The sequence below is a fragment of the Triticum aestivum genome, chromosome 5D (genome assembly GCF_018294505.1).
Source record: "Triticum aestivum cultivar Chinese Spring chromosome 5D, IWGSC CS RefSeq v2.1, whole genome shotgun sequence".
In the NCBI taxonomy this organism is placed as follows: Eukaryota; Viridiplantae; Streptophyta; class Magnoliopsida; order Poales; family Poaceae; genus Triticum; species Triticum aestivum.
In genome coordinates, this window is record NC_057808.1 from 417,676,362 (window position 1) to 417,704,117 (window position 27,756).

The following is a 27,756-nucleotide window of genomic DNA, read 5'->3' on the forward strand; positions in this document are numbered from 1 at the left end:
TATCTGCTGGATTTCTATAGGTTTCGATAGGGGTAGGTTTGTAATTTCACCCAAACATGACGTAACCGCCTCTCACCCGGATTCATACACGGTGGGCGCCAAAACACAGTGTGTCCTCGGCCGAAATCGACTCCCTCCCCGATTCATATTCATACACGGTGGGCGGCAAAAACAAACTCTCGTCGGCAAATATTCGGTGTATGTGAGATTACCGTCCTATCCCCAACCGACTAATGTTGCTGTGATGTAGTAGAAATTTGAAACGGGGGCTAAGTTTGTAAATTTACTCGCATTTGAGACAAGGGCACCCTGAATACATGGTTCCCCCTTCCTCTCTACCTCCCTTTTCCCCATTCGTACTCCGTGGGCGCCAAAACACCCTCTCCACCCCACCCTCCTCCGTCCGCCGCTGTCCGCCACCCCATCCATCGCCGTCCTCCTCCACCATGCCGGAGCTGATACCCCGACGCCACCGTCCATTACAAGAGATCGACCTCTCTCATCCACGGCTTCGGACCGGGATCCTTGCATCCCGTCCTCTCGCTTCATCCCCGCCGTCGTCCACCTTGCCGGCGCCGCTCCTACGACCGTCTTGTCCACCGCGCCCTGCCGCCACCGTCTACCCTCCTAGATCTGCTTCCACGCCGCCGACAGCCATCGCTACGACAGCACCGTCAAATTCTCAGCAGATGCGTACACAGCGCCGCACCAGAGGCGGTACTCTTTTTTATCTGCTCAACTTATTTATCGCAGCAAGAAAATAGATCTCCACTGCTTTACTCTGATTTCTTATCTTGGTTGCGAAGTTGCCTTTGTCTGGTTTGCACCTTCAGATCCGCCATGGCACGCTCAACACTATACTCCCAATGCTTATGGGTTTCCCCTTTTATATTCCACACTAGTTAAATCACAGTAGACTAAATTTCAAAATTGGGTCAGTCGATTTTTCAGAGCTCGCCGACGTTCGCCAGTGGGAACGAAGGGGCTCGGGTGGTTGTGGGGCCTCGCCGAACAAAGAAAACTCGACGCGGGTGGGGGTTGGGGCGGGGGTGGGGGTGGGGGTGGCGGAGGAACACAGGCGGCGGGGGCCGGTGGTCCGGCCGGCAGCCCATGCGGTGTTATGTATGGGAAGAATCAGAGATGATGAACAAGATGGGTTAGGAGACGTAGGATCTTCATCCAACCGCCTGAAATGGTCGAGAGACAGCTGGGAGTTGCATTCTTAATGCGCTCTGGTTCATCATGTGTGGGCACTGCGCAACCAACATTTTATTATCCAAAATCTGCTTGCTCTTCTTTACCATGTTCCTCTTCCGTTCTTCTTTAATATGTACTCTCTCCGTTCCTAAATACAAGTCTTTGTATAGATTCCACCATGGACTACATATGGAGCAAAATGAGTGAATCTACACTCTAAAATGTATCTGGATACATCTGTATGTGATCCATAGTGGAAATCTCTACCAAGACTTATATTTTGGAACGGAGGGAGTATGATAGTGGTACAGTATGTTCCTTGTACTGAAGATGAGCAGGGACTTTTGCAGTGTAGAGGTCTATACGGTCGGTTGTGATGGACACTTTGAGCCTCTTTGGTTGGTAGGATCTTGTAAACATAGAAATAGGATTTGTAGTCACCTACCCACTTGAATCCTATAAGAATAGCAAGGAATTGCGGGGAGCTGTGTCGCCTTTGAGAGTAACACTGATATTAAAAGTACCGCACCTTCACTTGAAGAGTGCTGGTATCCGAAGCCTTTCTAGCCATACCGGCAATACTAGCACATATATTCCAGCAAGTTCCACTTTGCTGATTTTACTCTGATGCTTACGGTTTTCCCCGTTATATCTACACTATGATATGTGTAGCTGCTTTGTGTCGCACTAGCAGAAGTCCACTCTTGAAGCTAAACACTGCAATGACTTACAAAATTGGCACCAAGGCATTGAGTGCCATTCTGGATGCAATGAAACTCATACGCTCCCCACCTGTTGATTCTTGTTCAGAATATGATCCTAATGACTCTTGTTCAAAATTGCCACATATAGAGAGACAGCATGGAATTGCATTTCTTTGGGCGCTGTGATTCATCATGAGTTGGCAACCAACATTGTATGCAATGAAGCGGAACCTCAAGAATATGCTTCCTCTTCTGTTCTTTAACATGTTCCTCTTTGTTTATTCTGTATTTAGTACGTACAGTATGTTCCTTGTCAGGAAGGGGCGCAGGGACATCTGTAGTCAACAGCTGATAGAGTTGGCCTGTACGTGATCGATAGGCTTTCAATTACTAGCGGCAATACAACACCGTATTTTCAAGCCAGTTCCACTTTCCCGATTTATATATCGTGGTTATGGTGTACCCCTGTTATGTACACTATGATCTGCCTAGTTGTTGTGTGCTCTTGTTATCATGGTTTGGCAATAAACTCTCTATATAGTACATTATTAACCTATCATCTGCCAGCTATCCTTACTTCTGGAGCCTATTTTTTTGTGTACTTGTGCCAGATTATATAAATGCACGCACCATATTACATCACACATGAGCTTTCTCATCAGAATCCAGTGATAGCACACAAGTGTTTACAGGGGCGCCCCTATATTAGAATATTCTCTGCATTACAAAGATAATCTCACAACTATTTATGTTTTCATGGTTCTCAGATATTATACGCAATTACAGTGAATATCAGAATCCGCGCATCGGAAGAATATTGTGGAACACTGCAATGACTTACAAAATTAGCACCAAGGCATTGAGTGCCATTCTGGAAGCAATGAAACTCATACACTCCCCACCTGTTGATTCTTGTTCAGAATATCATCCTAATGATTATTCTAACCTCGAGGAGTCAAAGGCAGATGGCCTGTCCTGTTCACCAATCAAGGTGCCTGTTCTAATTTGGCAAGGTTTTATTGATTGCGCGTATCTTGCATATGTTGTCTTGCATTTCTTCTACTTTGTTGCACCGCCATCTGCTTAGTTTACTCATCATATAACTCAAGATGCCATGCCCATCCATTATCAATACATATTCCATCTGTCATCATACCATGTTTTTCCACTCAAATGTTGTTCTTGTGCATCAGACATCAAAAAGGAAGAGGGTGATTGCTGAACCTGAAGGAGCACCAGCAAAGTCCTTGAAAAACGTGGTGGTGCCGGAGAAATCAGACAGCGCCCCACTTATATTGGTTGTACAACCAGTGACACTAAACGTAGGACCGACTCCAGCAGACTGTACCCATACTTCACTGGCCACACCACTAGCCCCACCACACAGGACCTGCACTCCAGCAAAAGGTATACCGATTTCATTTGCCATAGCACCAGCTGTACCACAGAAAAATCCCACTCCAGCAAAAAGTACAGCAAGTCCACCGGCCGAAGACCTATCCCAACTGCAGAGACGGCCAATTCCTGCAGATTGGAACCCCGTTCCATTTATTGCCCAGTTTAAAAGACAATGCTTTCAATGTTGTTAGGGACTACGTGCATATATTCCCATCATGGGAATATTATAGTGAAGACAAACACCATTTTCACATCTTCCTGTCCAACTTAGGTGTAAGTGCTATTATTCATGGTTATTATTTTCCTGTTTTCTGCTGATCGAACACATCAATGATTTACATTACATTGTTGTAACTAGGCGAGGGTCAATATGGATAGTCATGACGAGCAAAGCTTGCTTGTGCTTTTAAAGGAAGCATTGCAGCAGTATCGGTGTTACCTGAGGAAATCACACTTTGATGGCAAGTCTATAAACGAATTTCCGGTGAAGTCTCCTGTGCTAAATTTAGAAGACATTGAATGGAAACACCTTGTTATGCACTGGTCTTGTTCCCAGGATGAGCTATTGTCTATGCAATCAAATGACAATTTGAACTTCTACTTTTCCGCATGTGTCTTACGAATCATTTTTGCAGGAAATCTGCTCGAAGAAGAATTCCGGTTTGAAAAGAACGACAGGATATCGCAAATATGCTACTCGCTGCTTTGCTCTTGTTAGTACCTGTTGTCCGGTATCACTGTACTTGCATACATACCTTGTTCATTATGTGACAGCAGTATGCATGATAGCTTGCTTATCAATTGTTCGCTCCAAATTATCTGATCTGTATGAATGGTTACATTAGTGTAGAATATATCCAATGCCAATGATTTTTTAGCTCTACATTGTTCTTGTAAGTACATGCTGTCCTTTATCAGTGTACTTATATTGACAGGTAGTTATTCATGTACCATCACTCTGCAGGTTATTTTCCTTTGCCCTCCATTTTCTACACATCAGATCTATATTTACTCTTACCGTAAGGTTGGTACTGAAGAAGTTTAGTTGTGCATTGCTCTTGGTTGTGCCTTTTGCCTGTATCGTTGCACATACATTTATAGCTACTTGGTTATGTAGCATCACTCTTCACCTTATCTTAAATATTCTCCATTTTTTCGTATATTATCACATCTATATTTACTCTTAACAAAATGTAGAATAAAGGCAATGCTTATGAAGAAGATTCTGTGGTAAACTTCTTGAATTACCCCCCATCAGCATGGACAAGGGCTTTATAGAGCCTGTCTTCACTAGTAATGTAAGTTTGTCCTTCTCAAGCCTTCAAACTTTGTTGTGTATATTTGGTTAGGCATGACTGCAACAGCTGTTTATTTTTGGTGTTTGCATCAAATTGCGTGTTTAAAGTTTATTATGTAGTTCATAAACAAAAATTTGTCCTTCTCAATTTAAGTTTTCAGTTGTACAACCAAGTTCCTTCTTCATACCATGTAAATTAAACTATACAGAGCAAGTGATCTTCTTTTGCACTGCATGTATGCTTCTGTTCTTCATCCGTAATCCAGTGGTGTGGTGAACCTACCCACTACAACACAATGTCATATTCTGCAATGTCTTAACTATGAACAATGTCATATCATTCTACTATTATTTAAACCGTCTCTTTATTTGCCAATCTGAAATGGGATAAATTGACAGCACACTAACCATTGATACTTATGAGTTCTTGATCTGTAATCCAGTGGTGTCGTGAAGCTGACAACTCCTTCACAATGTCATTTCCTGCCATGTCTTGACCTGAACAATACCATATTGTGTTAATGCAATTTTAAACTGTGTCACTTTATTCGTCAGTAAGAAATGTGATGAATTGTCAGCACTGATACTTTTATGTGCAAAACCTGTCATCTGTCTGCTTGTTTATCTTTCAGAGTGAGGAAGATATAAGTGTTGAACAAGCGCAGTCTCATCATCTTGCTCAGGTGGTTGCGCTGCAGCTCGCCAGCAGGGCTAACCTTTCTTGAACTCTATTGAAGTGCTGTCGGTTTTGTATATTAATTTGTCGGCGTGTTTATTTGCACTAGTGGCGATCTTTGATGCCCAGTGTATGTAATCAACTGTCTGCTTGTGCTTTATTATCATAGTGGCGAACTTTGATGCCCAGTGGATGTAATATGCCGTAATTTCTTTATTGTATAGTCTAGGTTTTTTCTTATTCACGATGCTGCAGTTATTTTACTGTATATATATATCCTGTCTTCGTAGTAAACAAGCAAAACCGTAAAATTACGGTACATAATCAGGCCGTCATGCAATCACGATGTATGATCCGCATCATGGGCCTCGTCAAACTGGCCCACTAGTAGGTTCGGCCTTTAATAGGGCGAGTAACCCCCGGCCCTCTTTTCGCAAGAAAACTCAATGGGCTTTTAGGAGGCTGAGAAGTATGTTGGGCCTGAAACGTGCGGAACAGCTCACGGGCTGGCAGCAGCCCGAAATGGACCCCGGCCCATGATTGTGTGAATCAAATCACGGGCTTTTAACAGGCCAAAATTGTCTCGGTCCTTGTTGTTGAGGAACGTAGTAATTTCCAAAAATTTCCTACGCACACGCAAGATCATGGTGATGCATAGCAACGAGAGGGGAGAGTGTTGTCCACGTACCCTCGTAGACCGAAAGCGGAAGCGTTAACACAATGCGGTTGATGTAGTCGTACGTCTTCACGATCCGACCGATCAAGTACCGAACGCACGGCACCTCCGAGTTCAGCACACGTTCAGCTCGATGACGTCCCTCGAACTCCGATCCAGCCGAGTGTTGAGGGAGAGTTTCGTCAGCACGACGGCGTGGTGACAATGATGATGTTCTACCGACGCAGGGCTTCGCCTAAGCACCGCTACGATATTATCGAGGTGTAGTATGGTGGAGGGGGGCACCGCACATGGCTAAGAGATCAATGATCAATTTTGTGTCTATGGGGTGCCCCCTGCCCCCGTATATAAAGGAGCAAGGGGGAGGCCGCCGGCCTAGGAGGAGGGTGCGCCAAGGGGGGAGTCCTACTCCCACCGGGAGTAGGACTCCTCCTTTCCTTGTTGGAGTAGGAGAAGGGAAGGGAGAAGGAGAAGGAAGGAAGGGGGCGCCCCCCCTCCCTAGTCCAATTCGGACTAGTCCATGGGGAGGGGTGTGGCCACCCTTTGGGGCCTTTCTCACCTTTCCCGTATGGCCCATTAAGGCCCAATACGAATTCCTGTAACTCTCCGGTACTCCGAAAAATACCTGAATCACTCGGAACCTTTCCGATGTCCGAATATAGTCGTCCAATATATCGATCTTTACGTCTTGACCATTTCGAGACTCCTCGTCATGTCCCCGATCTCATCCGGGACTCCGAACTCCTTCGGTACATCAAAACTCATAAACTCATAATAAAATTGTCATCGTAACGTTAAGCGTGCGGACCCTACGGGTTCGAGAACTATGTAGACATGACGGAGACACGTCTCTGGTCAATAACCAATAGCGGGACCTGGATGCCCATATTGGCTCCCACATATTCTACGAAGATCTTTATTGGTCAAACCGCATAACAACATACGTTGTTCCCTTTGTCATCGGTATGTTACTTGCCCGAGATTCGATCGTCGGTATCTCAATACATAGTTCAATCTCGTTACCGGCAAGTCTCTTTACTCGTTCCGTAATACATCATGCCGCAACTAGCTCATTAGTTGCAATGCTTGCAAGGCTTATAGTGACGTGCATTACCGAGTGGGCCCAGAGATACCTCTCCGACAATCAGAGTGACAAATCCTAATCTCGAAATACGCCAACCCAACAAGTACCTTCGGAGACACCTGTAGAGCACCTTTATAATCACCCAGTTACGTTGTGACGTTTGGTAGCACACAAAGTGTTCCTCCGGTAAACGGGAGTTGCATAATCTCATAGTCATAGGAACATGTATAAGTCATGAAGAAAGCAATAGCAACATACTAAACGATCGAGTGCTAAGCTAACGGAATGGGTCAAGTCAATCACATCATTCTCCTAATGATGTGATCCCGTTAATCAAATGACAACTCATGTCTATGGCTAGGAAACATAACCATCTTTGATCAACGAGCTAGTCAAGTAGAGGCATACTAGTGACACTCTGTTTGTCTATGTATTCACACATGTATCAAGTTTCCGGTTAATAAAATTCTAGCATGAATAATAAACATTTATCATGATATAAGGAAATAAATAATAGCTTTATTATTGCCTCTAGGGCATATTTCCTTCAGTCTCCCACTTGCACTAGAGTCAATAATCTAGTTCACATCGCCATGTGATTTAACATCAATAGTTCACATCACCATGTGATTAACACCCATAGTTCAAATCGTCATGTGACCAACACCCAAAGGGTTTACTAGAGTCAGTAATCTAGTTCACATCGCTATGTGATTAACACCCAAAGAGTACTAAGGTGTGATCATGTTTTGCTTGTGAGATAATTTTAGTCAACGGCTCTGTCACATTCAGATCCGTATGTATTTTGCAAATTTCTATGTCAACAATGCTCTGCACGGAGCTACTCTAGCTAATGGCTCCCACTTTCAATATGTATCCAGATTGAGACTTAGAGTCATCTGGATCAGTGTCAAAACTTGCATCGACGTAACCCTTTACGACGAACCTTTTTGTCACCTCCATAATCGAGAAACATATCCTTATTACATTAAGGATAATTTTGACCGCTGTCCAGTGATCTACTCCTAGATCACTATTGTACTCCCTTGCCAAAATCAGTGTAGGGTATACAATAGATCTGGTACACAGCATGACATACTTTATAGAACCTATGGCTGAGGCATAGGGAATGACTTTCATTCTCTTTCTATCTTCTGCCGTGGTCGGGCTTTGAGTCTTAGTCAATTTCACACCTTGTAACACAGGCAAGAAACTCTTTCTTTGACTGTTCCATTTTGAACCACTTCAAAATCTTGTTAAGGTATGTACTCATTGAAAAAACTTATCAAGCGTCTTGATCTATCTCTATAGATCCTGATGCTCAATATGTAAGAAGCTTCACCAAGGTCTTTCTTTGAAAACCTCCTTTCAAACACTCCTTTATGCTTTGCAGAATAATTCTACATTATTTCCGATCAACAATATGTCATTCACATATACTTATCAGAAATGTTGTAATGCTCCCACTCACTTTCTTGTAAATACAGGCTTCACCGCAAGTCTGTATAAAACTATATGCTTTGATCAACTTATCAAAGCGTATATTCCAACTCTGAGTTGCTTGCACCAGTCCATAGATGGATCACTGGAGCTTGCATATTTTGTTAGCACCTGTAGGATTGACAAAACCTCCTAGTTGCATCATATACAACTCTTCTTTAATGAATCCATTAAGGAATGCAATTTTGTTTATCCATTTGCCAGATTTCATAAAATGCGGCAATTGCTAACATGATTCGGACAGACTTAAGCATCGATGCGAGTGAGAAAATCTCATCGTATTCAACACTTTGAACTTTGTCAAAAACCTTTTTCCGACAAGTCTAGCTTTGTAGATAGTAACACTACTATCAGCGTCCGTTTTCCTCTTGAAGATCCATTTAATCTCAATGGCTCGCCGATCATTGGGCAAGTCAATCAAAGTCCATACTTTGTTCTCATACATGGATCCCATCTTAGATTTCATGGCCTCAAGCCATTTTGCGGAATCTGGGCTCATCATCACTTCCTCATAGTTCGTAGGTTCGTCATGGTCAAGTAACATGACCTCCAGAACAGGATTACCGTACCACTCTGGTGCGGATCTCATTCTGGTTGACCTATGAGGTTCGGTAGTAACTTGATCCGAAGCTTCATGATCATCATCATTAACTTCCTCACTAACTGGTGTAAGCATCACTGGAACTGATTTTAGTGATGAACTACTTTCCAATTTGGGAGAAGGTACAGTTACCTCATCAAGTTCTACTTTCCTCCCACTCACTTCTTTCGAGAGAAACTCCTTCTCTAGAAAGGATCCATTCTTAGCAACAAATTTGCCTTTGGATCTGTGATAGAAGATATGCCCAATAGTCACCTTTGGGTATCCTATGAAGACGCATTTCTCCGATTTGGGTTCAAGCTTATCATGTTGAAACTTTTTCACATAAGCATCGCAACCCCAAACTTTAAGAAGCGACAACTTTGGTTTCTTGCCAAACCACAGTTCATATGGTGTCGCCTCAAACGGATTTAGATGGTGCCCCTTTTTTTTACGTGAATGCAGCTGTCTCTAATGCATAACGCCAAAACTATAGTGGTAAATCGGTAAGAAACATCATAGATTGCACTATATCCAATAAAGTACGGTTATGACGTTCGGACACACCATTATGTTGTGGTGTTCCAGGTGGCACGAATTTGTGAAACTATTCCACATTGTTTTAATTGAAGACCAAACTCGTAACTCAAATATTTGTCTCCACGATCAGATCATAGAAACCTTATTTTCTTGTCACGATGATTTTCCACTTCACTTTGAAATTCTTTGAACCTTTCAAATGTTTCAGACTTATGTTTCATCAAGTAGATATACCCATATCTGCTCAAATCATCTATGAAGGTCAGAAAATAATGATACCTGCTACGAGCCTCAATATTCATCGGACCACATACATCTGTATGTATGATTTCCAACAAATCTGTTGCTCTCTCCATAGTTCCGGAGAACGGCGTTTTAGTTATCTTGCCCATGAGGCACGGTTCGCAAGCATCAAGTGATTCATAATCAAGTGATTCCAAAATCCCATCGGTATGGAGTTTCTTCATGCGCTTTACACCAATATGACCTAAACGGCAGTGCCACAAATAAGTTGCACCATCATTATTAACTTTGCATCTTTTGGCTTCATTATTATGAATATGTGTATCACTACGATCGATATCCAACAAACCATTTTATTGGGTGTGTAACCATATAAGGTTTTATTCACGTAAACAGAACAACAATTATTCTCTAACTTAAATGAATAACCTTATTGCAATAAACATGATCAAATCATATTCAAGCTCAACGCAAACACCAAATAACACTTATTTAGGTTCAACACTAATCCCGAAAGTATAGGGAGTGTGCGATGATGATCATATCAATCTTGGAACCACTTCCAATACACATCGTCACTTCATCCTTAACTAGTTTCTGTTCATTATGCAACTCCCGTTTCGAGTTACTACTCTTTAGCAACTGAGCCAGTATCAAATACTGAGGGGTTGCTATAAACACTAGTAAAGTACACATCAATAACATGTATATCCAATATACCTTTGTTCACTTTGCCATCCTTCTTATCCACCAAATACTTGGGGTAGTTCCGCTTCCAGTGACCAGTCCCTTTGCAGTAGAAGCACTTAGTCTCAGGCTTAGGACCAGACTTAGGCTTCTTCACTTGAGCAGCAACTTGCTTGCCGTTCTTCTTGAAGTTCCCCTTCTTCCCATTGCCCTTTTCTTGAAACTAGTGGTCTCGTCAACCATCAACACTAGATGTCTTTCTTGATTTCTACCTTCGTCGATTTCAGCATCACGAACAGCTCGGGCATTACTTTCGTCATCCCTTGCATACTATAGTTCATCACGAAGTTCTACTAAATTGGTGATGGTGACTAGAGAATTCTGTCAATCACTATTTTATCTGGAAGATTAACTCCCATTTGATTCAAGCGATTGTAGTACCCAGACAATCTGAGCACATGCTCACTGCTTGAGCTATTCTCCTCCATCTTTTAGATATAGAACTTGTTGGAGACTTCATATCTCTCAGCTCGGGTATTTTCTTGAAATATTAACTTCAACTCCTGGAACATCTCATATGGTCCATGACGTTCAAAACGTCTTTGAAGTCCCGATTCTAAGCCGTTAAGCATGGTGCACTAAACTATCAAGTAGTCATCATATTGAGCTAGCCAAACGTTCATAACATCTGCATCTGCTCCTACAATAGGTCTGTCACCTAGCGGTGCATCAAGGACATAATTCTTCTGTGCAGCAATGAGGATAATCCTCAGATCACAGATCCAATCCGCATCTTTGCTACTAACATCTTTCAACATAATTTTTCTCTAGGAACACATCAAAAATAAACACAGGGAAGCAACAACGCGAGCTATTGATCTACAACATAATTTGCAAAATACTATTAGGACTAAGTTCATGATAAATTTAAGTTCAGTTAATCATATTACATAAGAACTCCCACTTAGATAGACATCCCTCTAATCCTCTAAGTGATCACGTGATCCATATCAACTAAACCATGTCTGATCATCACGTGAGATGGAGTAGTTTCAATGGTGAACATCACTATGTTGATCATATCTACTATATGATTCACGCTCGACCTTTCGGTCTCAGTGTTCCGAGGCCATATGTGCATATGCTAGGCTCGTCAAGTTTAACCTGAGTATTCCGCGTGTGCAACTATTTTGCACCCGTTGTATTTGAACGTAGAGCCTATCACACCCGATCATCATGTGGTGTCTCAGCATGAAGAACTTTCGCAATGGTGCATACTCAGGGAGAACACTTTTATCTTGAAATTTTAGTGAGAGATCATCTTATAATGCTACCGTCAATCAAAGCAAGATAAGATGCATAAAAGATAAACATCACATGCAATCAATATAAGTGATATGATATGGCCATCATCATCTTGTGCTTGTGATCTCCATCTCCGAAGCACCTTCATGATCACCATCGTCACCGGCGCGACACCTTGATCTCCATCGTAGCATCATTGTCGTCTCGCCAACTATTGCTTTTACGACTATCGCTACCGCTTAGTGATAAAGTAAAACAATTACATGGCGATTGCATTGCATACAATAAAGCGACAACCATATGGCTCCTGCCAGTTGCCGATAACTCGGTTACAAAACATGATCATCTCATACAATAAAATATAGCATCATGTCTTGACCATATCACATCATAACATGCCCTACAAAAACAAGTTAGACGTCCTCTACTTTGTTGTTGCAAGTTTTACGTGGCTGCTACGGGCTTAGCAAGAACCGTTCTTACCTACGCATCAAAACCACAATGATAGTTTGTCAAGTTGGTGCTGTTTTAACCTTCGCAAGGACCGGGTGTAGCCACACTCGGTTCAACTAAAGTGAGACAGACAGACACCCGCCAGTCACCTTTAAGCAACGAGTGCTCGCAACGGTGAAACCAGTCTCGCGTAAGCGTACACGTAATGTCGGTCCGTGCCGCTTCGTCTCACAATACCGCTGAACCAAAATATGACATGCTGGTAAGCAGTATGACTTATATCTCCCACAACTCACTTGTGTTCTACTCGTGCATATAACATCAACGCATAAAACCTGGCTCGGATGCCACTGTTGGGGAACATAGTAATTTCAAAAAAATTCCTACGCACACGCAAAATCATGGTGATGCATAGCAACGAGAGGGGAGAGTGTTGTCCACGTACCCTCGTAGACCGAAAGCGGAAGCGTTAACACAACACGGTTGATGTAGTCGTACGTCTTCACGATCCGACCGATCAAGTACCGAACGCACGGCACCTCCGAGTTCAGCACATGTTCAACTCGATGACGTCCCTCGAACTCCGATCCAGCCGAGTGTTGAGGGAGAGTTTCGTCAGCACGACGGCGTGGTGACAATGATGATGTTCTACCGACGCAGGGCTTCGCCTAAGCACCGCTATGATATTATCGAGGTGTAATATGGTGGAGGGGGGCACCGCACACGGCTAAGAGATCAATGATCAATTTTCTGTCTAGGGATAATTAGATTTATGCCCCTAGTTGTGTCCCACTAGTCTGTTTTACCCCTAATTCCCAAAAGTCACCGGTTCTGTCCGAGTCACTTTGCTCCTCTTATGCTTTTGCCCTTTGACCGTTTGACCGTCAGTTTGAAAACTTCATAACTAATTCATACTGAATCAGAAAAATGCAAATAAGATACCAGAATGTTCAGAAATACATCACCTATATGTCAGTGTCATTTGCATTCATGAAAAAAGTGTTGGAAAGTGCACATCCGAGTTTGAACTCTTTTGATACCACCATGAATAGTGAACTCAAAAAATTCAAAAAAATTCAAAAAAATATGGTGGGCGAAGAACAACAAATGTTCTAAGTGCTTGCCAAGTTTCATTAGGGAACGACATTCGTGGAAGTCTTGGCAAAAAAATAATCTATTTTGGAGTGCTGATTGTTTTTTTTGCCACGGCACCCACGAATGTTATTCCCTGACGAAACTTGGCAGGCACTTAAAACATTTGTCAATCTTTGCCACCAATTTTTTTTTCAATTTTTTGAACTTTTTAAGATTTTACTATTCATGGTGGTAGCATAGAGCTAAAACTCGGATGGGCACTTTCCAACACTTTTTTCATGAATGCAAATGACACTGACATATAGGTGATGTTTTTCTAAACATTTTGGTATCTTATTTGCATTTTTTTGATTTAGTATGAATTAGTTATGAAGTTTTCAAACTGATGGTCAAACGGTCAAAGGGCAAAAGCATAATAGGAGCAAAGTGACTTGGACAGAACCAGTGACTTTTGGGAATTAGGGGTAAAACAGACGAGTGGGACACAACTAGGGGCATAAATCTAATTATCCCTTCTGTCTATGGGGTGCCCTCCTGCCCCTGTATATAAAGGAGCAAGGGGGGAGGCCGCTGGCCTAGGAGGAGGGCGCGCGAAGGGGGGAGTCCTACTCCCACCGGGAGTAGGACTCCTCCTTTCCTTGTTGGAGTAGGAGAAGGGAAGGGAGAAGGAGAAGGAAGGAAGGGGGCGCCCCCCTCCCTGGTCCAATTCGGACTAGTCGATGGGGAGGGGTGCGGCCACCCATTGGGGCCTTTCTCTCCTTTCCCGTATGGCCCATTAAGGCCCAATACGAATTCCTGTAACTCTCCGGTACTCCGAAAAATACCCGAATCACTCGGAACCTTTCCAATGTCCTAATATAGTCGTCCAATATATCGATCTTTATGTCTCGACCATTTCGAGACTCCTCGTCATGTCCCCGATCTCATCCGGGATTCCGAACTCCTTCGGTACATCAAAACTCATAAACTCATAATAAAACTGTCATCGTAACGTTAAGCGTGCGGACCCTACGGGTTCGAGAACTATGTAGACATGACCGAGACACGTCTCCGGTCAATAACCAATAGCGGGACCTGGATGCCCATATTGGCTCCCACATATTCTACGAAGATCTTTATCGGTCAAACCGCATAACAACATACGTTGTTCCCTTTGTCATCGGTATGTTACTTGCCCGAGATTTGATCGTCGGTATCTCAATACCTAGTTCAATCTCGTTACCGGCAAGTCTCTTTACTCGTTCTACATCATGCCACAACTAGCTCATTAGTTGCAATGCTTGCAAGGCTTATAGTGACGTGCATTACCGAGTGGGCCCAGAGATACCTCTCCGACAATCAGAGTGACAAATCCTAATCTCGAAATACGCCAACCCAACAAGTACCTTCGGAGACACCTGTAGAGCACCTTTATAATCACCCAGTTACGTTGTGACGTTTGGTAGCACACAAAGTGTTCCTCCGGTAAACGGGAGTTGCATAATCTCATAGTCATAGGAACATGTATAAGTCATGAAGAAAGCAATAGCAACATACTAAACGATCGAGTGCTAAGCTAACGGAATGGGTCAAGTCAATCACATCATTCTCCTAATGATGTGATCCCGTTAATCAAATGACAACTCATGTCTATGGCTAGGAAACATAACCATCTTTGATCAACGAGCTAGTCAAGTAGAGGCATACTAGTGACACTCTGTTTGTCTATGTATTCACACATGTATCAAGTTTCCGGTTAATACAATTCTAGCATGAATAATAAAAATTTATCATGATATAAGGAAATAAATAATAACTTTATTATTGCCTCTAGGGCATATTTCCTTCATTTATTTGGCCCAATCAGATATCGGCAGCGAGCAGGCCGGATGCAAACCGGGCCGTAGTTAGGCCCAACTATATGACGGGCTTTTAACAGGCCGAAATTAATATAGGGACGAAATGTTAAACGGGCCCTTAACAGGCTGAAACTAATATCAGGCCGAATTACTAAATGGGCCTTTAGCAAGTGGGCCCAAAAGCATAGCGTCCAGTTAACGGGCCCAATCTGATATGGGCTATAATTGAGGCCAAAGCCTCTTAAAGGGCCGGACCTGATCTGGGCCGTGATTTGGCCCAGAACGTGGGAGGCTTTTAACGGGCCGGATCTCATATGGGCCATTATTAGGCCCGGAACGTGGCAGGCCATTAATGGACCGGATCAAATATGGGCCGGCATTTGGCCCAAAACATGGCAGCTAGTTAACGGATCCGGCCTACTAGGGTCCTCAAAATCTTGTGGGCCTACAGCTAGGCCGGCCCATTAGTGTCGGCGAAATCTCGTGGGCCTTTAGCTGGGCCGGCCCATTATGATCCGCAAGAATTTTGTGGGCCTTTACCTGGGCCGGCCCATTATGGCACACAAAAATCTTGTGGGCCTTTACCTGGGCCGGCCCATTATGACCCGCGAAATCTTGTGGGCCTTTAGCTGGGTCAACCCATTATGGTCCGCAAAATCTCGTGGGCCTTTAGCTGGGCCGGCCCATTATGGTCCGCAAAATCTTGTGGGCCTTTAGTTGGGCCGGCCCATTTAAACTTGATGGGTCGTGCCACGTGTCGACGTATCATAGGCGCCTTCTGTCCAATGAGTGGATGACATCTGTCCCAACGTTGAGCCGACACGTGTTTCCTCCAGCCAATGATGATTTTACACGTGGAAAATCCCCATTGGTTGCGGCTGTTAACGGGTTATCGGATCCAAAACCCGACCCGATAGATTAACGGCATTCCGTTACGGTGGATGCCATGTGTCGGTCACCCTTGACGAATGCACTTCCGTGACGCGCGATTTATCGTCATGGAAGTGGACACTTCCGTGATGATAATTTTGGTAATGTCATGGAACACTTCTACGACAGCACAAGTATGACTATCTTGATTCTGTCATAAATTTTTCATGGATGTACATGCATGACAAAAAACGCGACCTACTGTGACAAACACGTATCATCACGGAAGTGTATTTTTTTTGTAGTGGGTGGAGCCACGCCGTGGGCCGTAGGCAGGCAAGTCTGGGTAACCCCATTCCCAGGACGCCGACAAATGTCGACTACATGACACTTCACTATATGTGGGTCTAAGGGAATGTAATGTGGAGTAGTTATTAGATGTTGGGTTGCGAGAGTGACAGAAACTTAAACCTTAGTTTATGCGCTATTCCGTAAGGGACCGATTTGGACTCAAAAGTTTAATGCTATGTATAGATTTTATCTTAATAGTTTTCTCGTAGTTGTGGATGCTTGCGAGGGGGTTAATCATAAGTAGGAGGCTTGTTCAAGTAAGATCAACACCTAAGCACCAGTCCACGCACATATCAAATTATCAAAGTAGCGAACACAAATCAAACCAACATGATGAAAGTGACTAGATGAAATTCCCGTGTACCCTCAAGAACGCTTTGCTATCATAAGAGGCCGTTTTGGCTTGTCCTTTGCCTCAAAAGGATTGGGCTACCTTGCTGCACTTTTGTTACCATTACCGTTACTTGCTCGTTACAAATTATCTTGCTACCAAACTACTCGGTACTTATAATTTTAGTGCTTGCAGAGAATACCTTGCTAAAAACTACTTGTCATTTCATTCTGCTCCTCGTTGGGTTCGACACTCTTACTTATCAAAAGGACTATGATTGATCCCCTATACTTGTGGGTCATCAATCACCTTATACTAGGATTATTGCAATCATAATAAAGCCATACTTAAATAAACATGCATGTAGGTGAAAGGATCGAGAAGAGGTGTCTAAGGGGGGTGATTAGACCCTCAACAAAGAAAAGTAGCCGCTTTTGAGTTCTTCAAGTTAAGGTGGAGTTTTAGCACAAGTTTAAACATTCACAATATATTTCAAGCAAGCATCGCAAGAGTATATGATCAGCAGAAAGTAAAGCAAGAAAATTGCAAGAAAGTAAAGGGATGGGATTGGAGTATGCAAACGCAATTGGAGACACGGAGATTTTTGGCATGGTTCCGATAGGTGGTGCTATCGTACATCCACGTTGATGGAGACTTCAACCCACGAAGGGTAACGGTTGCGCGAGTCCACGGAGGGCTCCACCCACGAAGGGTCCACGAAGAAGCAAGCTTGTCTATCCCACCATGGCCATCGCCCACGAAGGACTAGCCTCACTAGGGTAGATCTTCACGAAGTAGGCGATCTCCTTGCCCGTACAAACTCCTTGGTTCATAGGGATGGCAGTTTTGCCCATGGGTATGGGTACCCGCGGGTACCCTACCCGAAAACAATGGGCATGGGCAAGACTTGGAGAGGTTTTGTACCCACGGGTAATGGGTATCCATACCCGCAAAATATATGGGTAGGGCATGGGTATGAAATTGCGCCCATGGATAACCCAATGGATACCCACAAACAATGTTAAATGAAACTAACTCCTATGATATGTGGAAACCGGCGCACATAGGGCCACACATACTTGTTCGCCACTCCTCCTACGTCATATGTGTCTCCTCAAAGTGATGAGATCTTGACTTATCGTCATCGAACACCTGTCCATCTCTCCATCTAGTGATCCGCAATTCCCACCGCCGCCTCTCACAGCGTAGGGGTACCACTAACCATTGCTCATACTCGCTTGATTCCTCCAAGAGGCCACCCACAGAAGCAAGCCGCGTCAATGCTATACTGCTCACCCATCATCACTTGAATTTTAGACTCATTTCTATACTTTTTAAAAATTTAAATGCCATAGATTGTATCCATTGGATACCCATTGGGTATAGGATACCCGATGGGTATGGGCATGGGTATCAATTTATGCCCATGGGTATTGAAGCGGGTGGGTATAGAAGATTTATGTGGGTATGGGTTTGGGCAAAAGAAGGTCATACCCACCCATACCCTACCCATTGCCATCCCTATTGGTTCAACTCCACAATCTTGACGGAGGCTCCCAAGTGACACCCAACATATCTAGGAGACACCACTCTCCAAAAGGTAATAGATGGCGTGTTGATGATGAACTCCTTGCTCTTGTGCTCCAAATGATAGTCTCCCCAACACTCAACTCTCTCTCACAGATTTGGATTTGGTGGAAAGATGATTTGAGTGGAAAGCAACTTGCGGAAGGCTAGAGATCAAGATTCTTGTGGTTGGATTGGAATATCTTGGTCCCAACACATGAGTAGGTGGTTCTCTCTCAGAAAATGAATGGTAGAAGTGTAGGCACGTTCTGATGGCTCTCTCTACGAACGAAGAGTGAGTGGGGGTATATATAGCCTCCACACAAAATCTAACCGTTACACACAATTAACCAAACTCGGTGCGACCGAATCATGAAACTCGGTCAGACCGATTTAGTTCAAAATGTGAACGTTAGGGTTTTCGGTGGGACCGATATGACCAACTCGGTGGACCGATGTGCTAGGGTTAGGGTAAAACCTCAAATCGGTTTGACCGATTACACAAATTCGGTTGGGCCGATTTTGGTAATAAGCAAATAGAGAGTTGGTCAAGCAAACTCGGTGGGACCGATTGCGTATCTAGGTGGGACCAAAATAATTGCAACAGGCAACAGAGAGTTTGCAAGCCCATCTCGGTGAGACCAAGATCCCATCGGTGAGACCGAACTGATTAGGGTTTCTGGCAGTGGCTATGTCAAGTGAACTCGGTGGCGCCGGATAGATCAAATCGGTGGGGCCAAGTTTGACTTTAGGTTTGGGACATATGTGGATAAGAGAAAGTGGTTGAGGGCTTGTGAGCATATCACTAAGCATTTTGAGCAAGCAAGCCATTAAGCAACACCTCATCCCCTTTTAATAGTATTGGCTTTTCCTACGGACTCAATGTTATCTTGGATCACTAAAATGGAAATGTAGATTCTTGAGTTTTTGAGCTTTTGCCAATCTTCTGTCCTTAGCATCTTGAAGGGGTTCCACATCCTCTTGTCCACACCACTCCAATGTTGAACTCATCTGAAATATATATACTAGGTGAAAGCATTAGTCCAACAAGAGATATGTTGACATTAATTACCAAAATCACCCAGGGAGCACCTGTACTTTCAATCTCCCCCTTTTTGGTAATTGATGACAACATACATCAGAGCTTTAGATAAAGATATGAAGAATAATAAGTAAAGCTTTGGAAGGACATGTAACTTGCATAGGCTCCCCCTAGATGTATGCAATCATGTAAATATAGAATGTAAGAGCATGTGGATGCATAGGCATGACAGAGCAAGCAATGAGTTACATGTATCTTGGCTATATGCATCAGAGCAAATGATGTGAATATAGGAAATGTACCTTCATGTTCATGAGTCCTTCTTGCAAACAATATGTGCATCAGCAAGAGATCTTCATGCACATGAGTGTGATGCATATACTTACCTTGTTGTCTTGAGCTGGCTTTGTAAGAGATGAACCTGAGTAAACAAGGTTAGATAACACAGATACATCTACTAAACAGTGCAAGAACTGCAAGCCACAAGAGTACCAAGATTGGGATGACATGTAGAGAGTGAGTACTAGGTACTCTATTGGATATAGACATGTCCCCAAAAGGTAAGAAATATGCAATGAATTCAAAGATTTCCTTCCCTTAGAAGTCTTTCTCCCCCTGAATCTTAAATGGGATAATGGGAGAAGATAGGGAAAAGAAAATCAGAGAAAAATAAATCATAACACAAGATAACATGTCTTTCCCCTCCTAAAGACATGTGACTTCTCTCCTCTTGAATACCAAGCATCTGGGATCTCTCTCCCTTTGATGTGATTAAGCTTTGATGTGATCCCTCTCTCCCCCTTTGACATCAATTTCCAAGAAGGGTCTTCTGGAATGTGAGCCGAATAGGTTTGGTCCTTGAGTAACACAACAAAGCAGCATATAGGATGTGATGAAGGTAGAGGACACGAATCATTGAGTGGAGCTGGAACAAATATGCAGGATGCAAATGGCAAAGTGTTTTCTTCAGTGTTGAATTCGGTTTCTCCGAGTTGTTTGCTCCGGTGGTACCGAGTTGTTTCGGTTTGACCGAGAAGAACAAATCGGTGAGGCCGATTTCAACACAGAGAGAAAACAATTGTCATCTCGGCTCACTTAGGCAAATAAGATCTCACAAAGATTTGCAAGGAATTAACTGAAGGATTTGCAATGAATTGGATGCAGGGAATGCAGAACAGGAAAGAAAAGAAAAGAAATCTAGATGAAGTTTTTTTTGATAAAAGGGAAACTCACATGCATGAGACAAATGCAAGAAAATAGAGAAACACAAGAGAACTTCATCTAGAGTTGGTCGGCGACAAAGTCACCTATGTTAGAGTATATTGACTTAGGAGTCAAGTGAGAACACTTGATCATAGGTCATACACATCATTTAAGCTCAAAATGGGGTTACCATTTTTCGTTTAAGCATATTGATGTATTCACATCTTGTTGAGCTACTTTGACCCATGACTTGGGGTGAAGCTTCTCTAAGATGGAATAACATACCTTGGGTGGTGGTGTTGAACTTGATCTTGTAGTTGAACTTGTGAGGGATGCTCAAGGTTGATGTAGAACATCAAGAGTTAGGAGCACCGCTTGTAGTTTGAGTTCATCTACCTACATGGGTTAGTCTTGCAATGAAAAGCACTTGTGTATCCAAAATGACAATCGTGAAATTTGATATCAAATGAAATTTGATATAGAGAAATTGTCAAAGGATATGTTGAAAGTTTCATGCTTCCTTGTCTCCAACCACCATATTGTAGAGTCTTGGTGATGTAGAGATTGCTCAAGATATGAGTGAGATGCAATCTCATGGATTTAGATTCATTCAAGTACCTACAAGGGTTAGATAACATGCAAGGGTACAAGTATATATATATATATATCCAAGACATATGATCATCATCATAAGAGAAATATCAAGGATTAGTCAAAGGCTCATGCCTTGCATGTATCCAAATGGAGTTTCTACTCCAAGTATGAAGCATCAATTATGTTCAATTCACCTCTCAAATGACAAAATACTTTCTCGTCAAGCGGTTAGGTGAATATATCCGCCAATTGCTTATCGATACGAACATGCTTAAGATCAATGTCTCCTTTAGCAACATGATCTCGAATGAAATGATGACGAAGTTCAATGTGCTTAGTTCGAGAATGTTGCACGGGACTGTGAGCAATCTTAATATCACTTTCATTATCACAAAGCAAAGGAACATGTTTCACATTGATTCCATAATCTTTAAGAGTTTGGGTCATCCAAAGTAATTGAGCACAACATGAAACGGCGGCAATGTATTCCGCTTCGGCGGTGGATAAGGATATCGAGTTTTGTTTCTTGGAGGACCAAGACACAAGAGATCTACCAAGAAATTGACAAGTACCTGAAGTGGACTTTCTATCAACCTTGTCACCGGCGTAGTCCGAATCGGAGTAGCCAACAAGATCAAAAGAGGACCTCTTAGGATACCAAATGCCAAAATTTGGTGTATGAATTAAGTATCTCACTATCCTTTTCACAGCCTTAAGATGCCATTCTTTGGGGGCCGCTTGATATCGTGCACACATGCACACACTTAGCATAATATCGGGACGGGAGGCACATAGATATAATAATGAACCAATCACAGAACGGTAAACTTTTTGGTGAACCGGTTCGCCATCCTTAGTCAAGTCAAGATGTCCACTAGTAGGCATGGGTGTGTTCATACCTTTGCATGTTGAACTTCTTGAATAAGTCCTTGGTGTACTTTATTTGAGAGACAAAGGTACCTTCCTTAGTTTGCTTGATTTGCAAACCAAGAAAGAACTTGAGTTCACTTATCATAGACATCTCAAACTTCTCCGACATTAGCTTTCCAAACTTTTCACTAAAATGAGGGTTAGTCGAACCAAATATGATATAACCAACATAAATTTGGCACACAAATAATTCACCATTAACCCTTTTAGTAAAAAGAGTAGAATCTATCTTTCCAATCTCAAAGCCTTTTTCAATAAGGAACTTGGTCAAGCATTTATACCACACTCTAGGAGCTTGTTTAAGACCATAAAGAGCTTTGTGAAGTTTGAAAACATGGTCGGGTTTCTTAGGATTGACAAAGCCAGGAGGTTGTTTAACATAAACTTGCTCCTCAATTTCACCATTTAGAAAAGCACGTTTAATGTCTATTTGGTACAAGGTAATATCATGGTGATTAGCATAGGCAAGTAAGATGCTGATGGACTCAAGTCTAGCAATGGGGGCATATGTCTCACCATAGTCCATACCTTCGAATTGAGTATAACCTTGGGCGACAAGACGTGCTTTGTTGCGAACGACTTGTCCATCTTCCTCTTGCTTGTTGCAAAACACCCATTTGGTACCGATGATGTTGTGGTTGTTGTCGGGCTTCTCGACCAATGTCCACACTTGGTTCCTCTCAAAGTTGTGTAGCTCTTCGTGCATGGCATTTATCCAATCCGGATCTTCCAATGCTTCTTCAACCTTCATAGGTTCAATGCTAGAGATGAATGAATAATGTTCACAGAAATTAGCCAAACGAGTTTTAGAGAGAGTAATTCTCCCAGTTTGGATATCATTGAAGATTTGTTTGACGGGATGGTCTCGTGAAACTCTTGCTCGAACTCATGAGAGCTTTTTCTTGGGTCAGGGTGGAACATCTTCTTCATCATCTTGTTCTTCCTCTTGGCCTTCTTCTTTGTTGACGTTGTCGTTCTCTTGTCAAGGTGGAGAAGGAGGTTGATGAGGTTCATCTTGGTGTACTTCCTCGTTTTCTTCTTCTTGACGTGTCCCACTTGTGGATGCCTCCGTGTCAACTCTTGGTTCACCTTATCGTGAGGTACAAGCTTCCACTTGGATGGACGAGGTACTCTCCTTCACCTCCGTTGGACAGATCTTGCCAATAGACAAGTCTTGGGTTGCTTCCGAAGGGTCTTTGTCTCCTACAATAATTGGCAATTGCTCTACTTGCGAGCCATTAGATTCATCAAACTTCACATCTTCTGTCTCTTCAACCTTTCGGGTGAAACTGTTGTAGACACAGTAAGTGTGAGAGTTTGAGCCATAACCAAGTAGGAAACCCTCATGAGATTTAGGAGCAAATTAGAACGATGATGCTTATCAAGAATATAGCACTTTGAGCCAAATACTCGAAAGTATCCAACTTGGGGTTTGTTACCGGTGATAAGCTCATATGCCGTCTTGCCGAGAGGTTTGTGAAGATACAAGCGATTTGTCGCATGACAAGCTGTCTTAACTGCTTCTGCCCAAAAGTGTTTTGTCATCTTATACTCATCAAGCATCGTTCTCGCCATCTCAATAAGAGTCCGGTTCTTCCTCTCAACATCTCCATTTGTTGAGGCGTGTACGTAGCCGAGAACTCGTGTGAAATCCCCTCTTCGTCAAGAAAGGTATCCACATTTGCGTTCTTGAACTCCGTTCCGTTGTCGCTGCGAACCTTCTTGATCTTCACTTCAAATTGATTTTGGGCCTTCCTAGCGAAGTTCTTCAAGATCTTTTGGACCTACGATTTATCATCACGAAAGAACAGCCACGTAAATCTTGAAAAACCATCAACTATAACTAAACCAAATGAGTTTCCACCGAGACTTTTGTAGGCATTGGGACCAAAGAGATCCATATGAAGTAGCTTGAGTGGTCTTCTTGTGGTCATGATGTTCTTCACGGGGTGGCTTCCTCCAACCTGCTTTCCTGCTTGACAAGCACTGCACAATCTATCCTTGTCAAATATAACATCTTTCACTCCAAGGATATGATCACCTTTAATAAGCTTATCAAGATATCGCATGCCCACATGACCTAATCTTCTATGCCACAACCAGCCTTTAGAGGATTTAGCAATTAAGCAAGTTCTAGGTTGAGCCTTTTTAGTGAAATCAACAATATATTGATCAGCTCTACGTATACCAGTAAAGACCATTTTATGATTATATCTACGAAACACTTGGCAATCTACTTCAGTAAATAAAACATTAAAACCAAATTCAGCAAGTCAAGATACGGAAAGTAGATTATAGCTAAGAGATTCAACGAGCATAACATTTTGTATGGAGCTATCATGTGAGATGGCCACCTTACCAAGGCCAACCACCTTACCCTTTGAGTTATCACCAAAAGTAACATACTTTCGAGGGCCGTTGTTTCCAGCAAGCTCATGAAACATATCCTTGTCTCCGGTCATGTGATCGGTACATCTCCTATCTAGGACCCATTCCTTTCCTCCAGCCATGTAGCCGCGAAGATTAGCCATAAGACCAAAGTGTCTCATAGACTCATCGAGATCAAAGTCACTATCATCATCCTCATCATAGTATCCATGTTCAACATCGTCTTATGATGGATCAATTCCTAGAGAGAGTGATTCATTAGATAAATGTTCATCACAATGTTCATCTTTATGAATTCTAATGGCTTCGGAGATGATATTGCTAATGATTCCAACATCTCCTTTGGCACGCATGAGGTTAGTAAGCTCAAATAGACAATCACCAAACTTAGGATCATCGAAATTCATCTTACTTAAGGAAATTGAGTTGTGAAGAATATCATCTAAGTTTTGCAAGGAATAGTTTGGAAATCGTTCCTCAAGAAATCTCCATATAGTGTAGGCACAATCAAGAGTAGGCAAGCAACCTAACAAATTTCTAGGTAAGCCTCTAGTAATAAGATTGACGGTTCTAAGGTTGTGAATCATGTTACTAGACTCATCAAGGGTAGGATGCAAAGGATCAACATGGGGTGCACAAGGGCTAGTAATGGACTTGTTCATATGATATTCATTGAAAATCTCAAGCATCTCATTTTTCCACTCATGAAAGAAATCTCCATCAAGTATAGGCACTCTATGTCTAAGACTCCCCAACGTAGACTCATCCATCATCCTCTAATGGTGATTAAACCAAAGCAATGGAGACCATGCTCTGATACCAATTGAAAGGATCGAGAAGAGGTGTCTAAAAGGGGGGTGATTAGACCCTCAACAAAGAAAAGTAGCAGTTTTTAAGTTCTTCAAATTAAGCTGGAGTTCTAGCAGAAGTTTAAACATTCACAGTACAATTCAAGCAAGCATGGCAAGAGTATATGGCAGATTGCAAGAAAGTAAAGGGATGGGATTGGACTATGCAAATGCAATTGGAGACACGGAGATTTTTGGCGCGGTTCCGATAGGTGGTGCTATCGTACATCCACGTTGATGGAGACTTCAAGCCACGAAGGGTAATGGCTGCGCGAGTCCACAGAGGGCTCCAGCCACGAAGGGTCCATGAAGAAGAAACCTTGTCTATCCCACCATGGCCATCGCCCACGAAGGACTTGCCTCACTAGGGTAGATCTTCACGAAGTAGGCGATCTCCTTGCCCGTACAAACTTCTTGGTTCAACTCCACAATCTTGATGGAGGCTCCCAAGTGACACCCAGCCAATCTAGGAGACACCACTCTCCAAATGGTAATAGATGGTGTGTTGATGATGAACTCCTTGCTCTTGTGCTCCAAGTGCTAGTCTCCCCAACACTCAACTCTCTCACACAGATTTGGATTTGGTGGAAAGATGATTTGAGTGGAAAGCAACTTCGGGAAGACTAGAGATCAAGATTCTTATGGTTGGATTGGAATATCTTGGTCTCAGCACATGAGTAGGTGGTTCTCTCTCAGAAAATGAATGGTAGAAGTGTAGGCACGTTCTGATGGCTCTCTCCACGAATGAAGGGTGGGTGGAGGGGTATATATAGCCTCCACACAAAATCTAACCATTACACACAATTAACCAAACTCGGTGCGACCGAATCATGAAACTTGGTCAGACCGATTTAGTTCAAAATGTGAACGTTAGGGTTTTCGATGGGACCAATATGACCAACTCGGTGGGACCGATGTGCTAGGGTTAGGGTAAAACCTCAACTCAGTTTGACCGATTACACAAATTTGGTGGGACCGATTTTGGTAATAACAAAAAAGAGAGTTGGTCAAGCAAACTCGGTGGGACCGATTGCGTATCTTGGTGGGACAAAAATAATTGCAATAGGCAACAGAGAGTTTGCAAGCCCATCTCAGTGATGCCGAGATGCCATCGGTGAGGCCGAACTGATAGGGTTTCTCACAGTGGCTATGTCAAGTGAACTCGGTGGCGCCGGATAGATCAAATCGGTGGGGCTGAGTTTGACTTTAGGTTTGGGAGATATGTGGATAAGAGAAAGTGGTTGAGGGCTTTGGAGCATATCACTAAGCACTTTGAGCAAGCAAGCCATTAAGCAACACCTCATCCCCTTTTAATAGTATTAGCTTTTCCTATGGACTCAATGTGATCTTGGATCACTAAAATGAAAATGGAGAGTCTTGAGCTTTTCAGCTTTTGCCAATCTTCTGTCCTCAGCTTCTTGAAGGGGTTCCATATCCTCTTGTCCATGCAACTTCACTGTTGAACTCATCTGAAATATACTAGGTGAAAGCATTAGTCCAACAAGAGCTATGTTGACATTTACCAAAATCACCCAGGGAGCACCTGTGCTTTCAGTAGGTTTCGTGCCAGCGCTTCGTTTTATTATCTTTGCACAGGGTCTACGCCTGGCTTTATACAAAGGGTTACAAGTCCAGGAGACTATGCTTGTACAAAATAGGTTGCCGTGGCAAGGCCCGACAACCGTGCCTTACGGGTAGAACTTACGAAGATGCTGAATGTTCCATGCTTTTTGCATCAGGATGCCATCTTCGGTCTCCAGACGGACTTCCCCAGGTCTGGTGACACGTGCTGCCCGGTAAGGGCCTTCCCACTTTGGTGTCAACTTGTTTGAACCCTTTGCGGACTGAACACGCCTAAGGATAAGGTCACCTTCCTCAAGGCTCGCGGCGTGGACCCTGCAGCTATGATAGCTGTCGGTGTTCTGGGAACGGGGGTCCCCAGACTTGCCTGCCTGCGGCCCACGCCGTGGCTAAGTTGGCAGGCCTGTACGGCCCATCTTCATCAGCAAAGCATCCAAGACCCTCGCGAGGGACCAAGCCTCGCGAGGCGGAAGACACAAGACCTCCTCAGAAGCGGCCACCCCAGGCAAGCTCACGAGGAGTGGAGATATCAAGGCGGGGCAAACCTCACGAGACTCTCGTGACGTGAGCCATGACGATCAAGACCAGGCGGGCGCCAGCACGTGCAACGTCCTTGTTTCCTCTTTGGTGCTAAGGAGGCAAGCGCATGCGAGGAGTACCGAGGCATCAGGCAAAGGTTGCCATATCGGTGCAACGAGACCATGACCAGAAGGACGTCAAGACGGAGGTCATCGTGGAGCCCAAGATGGCATCATCATCGGAGCCTTTAGCAGGCGAAG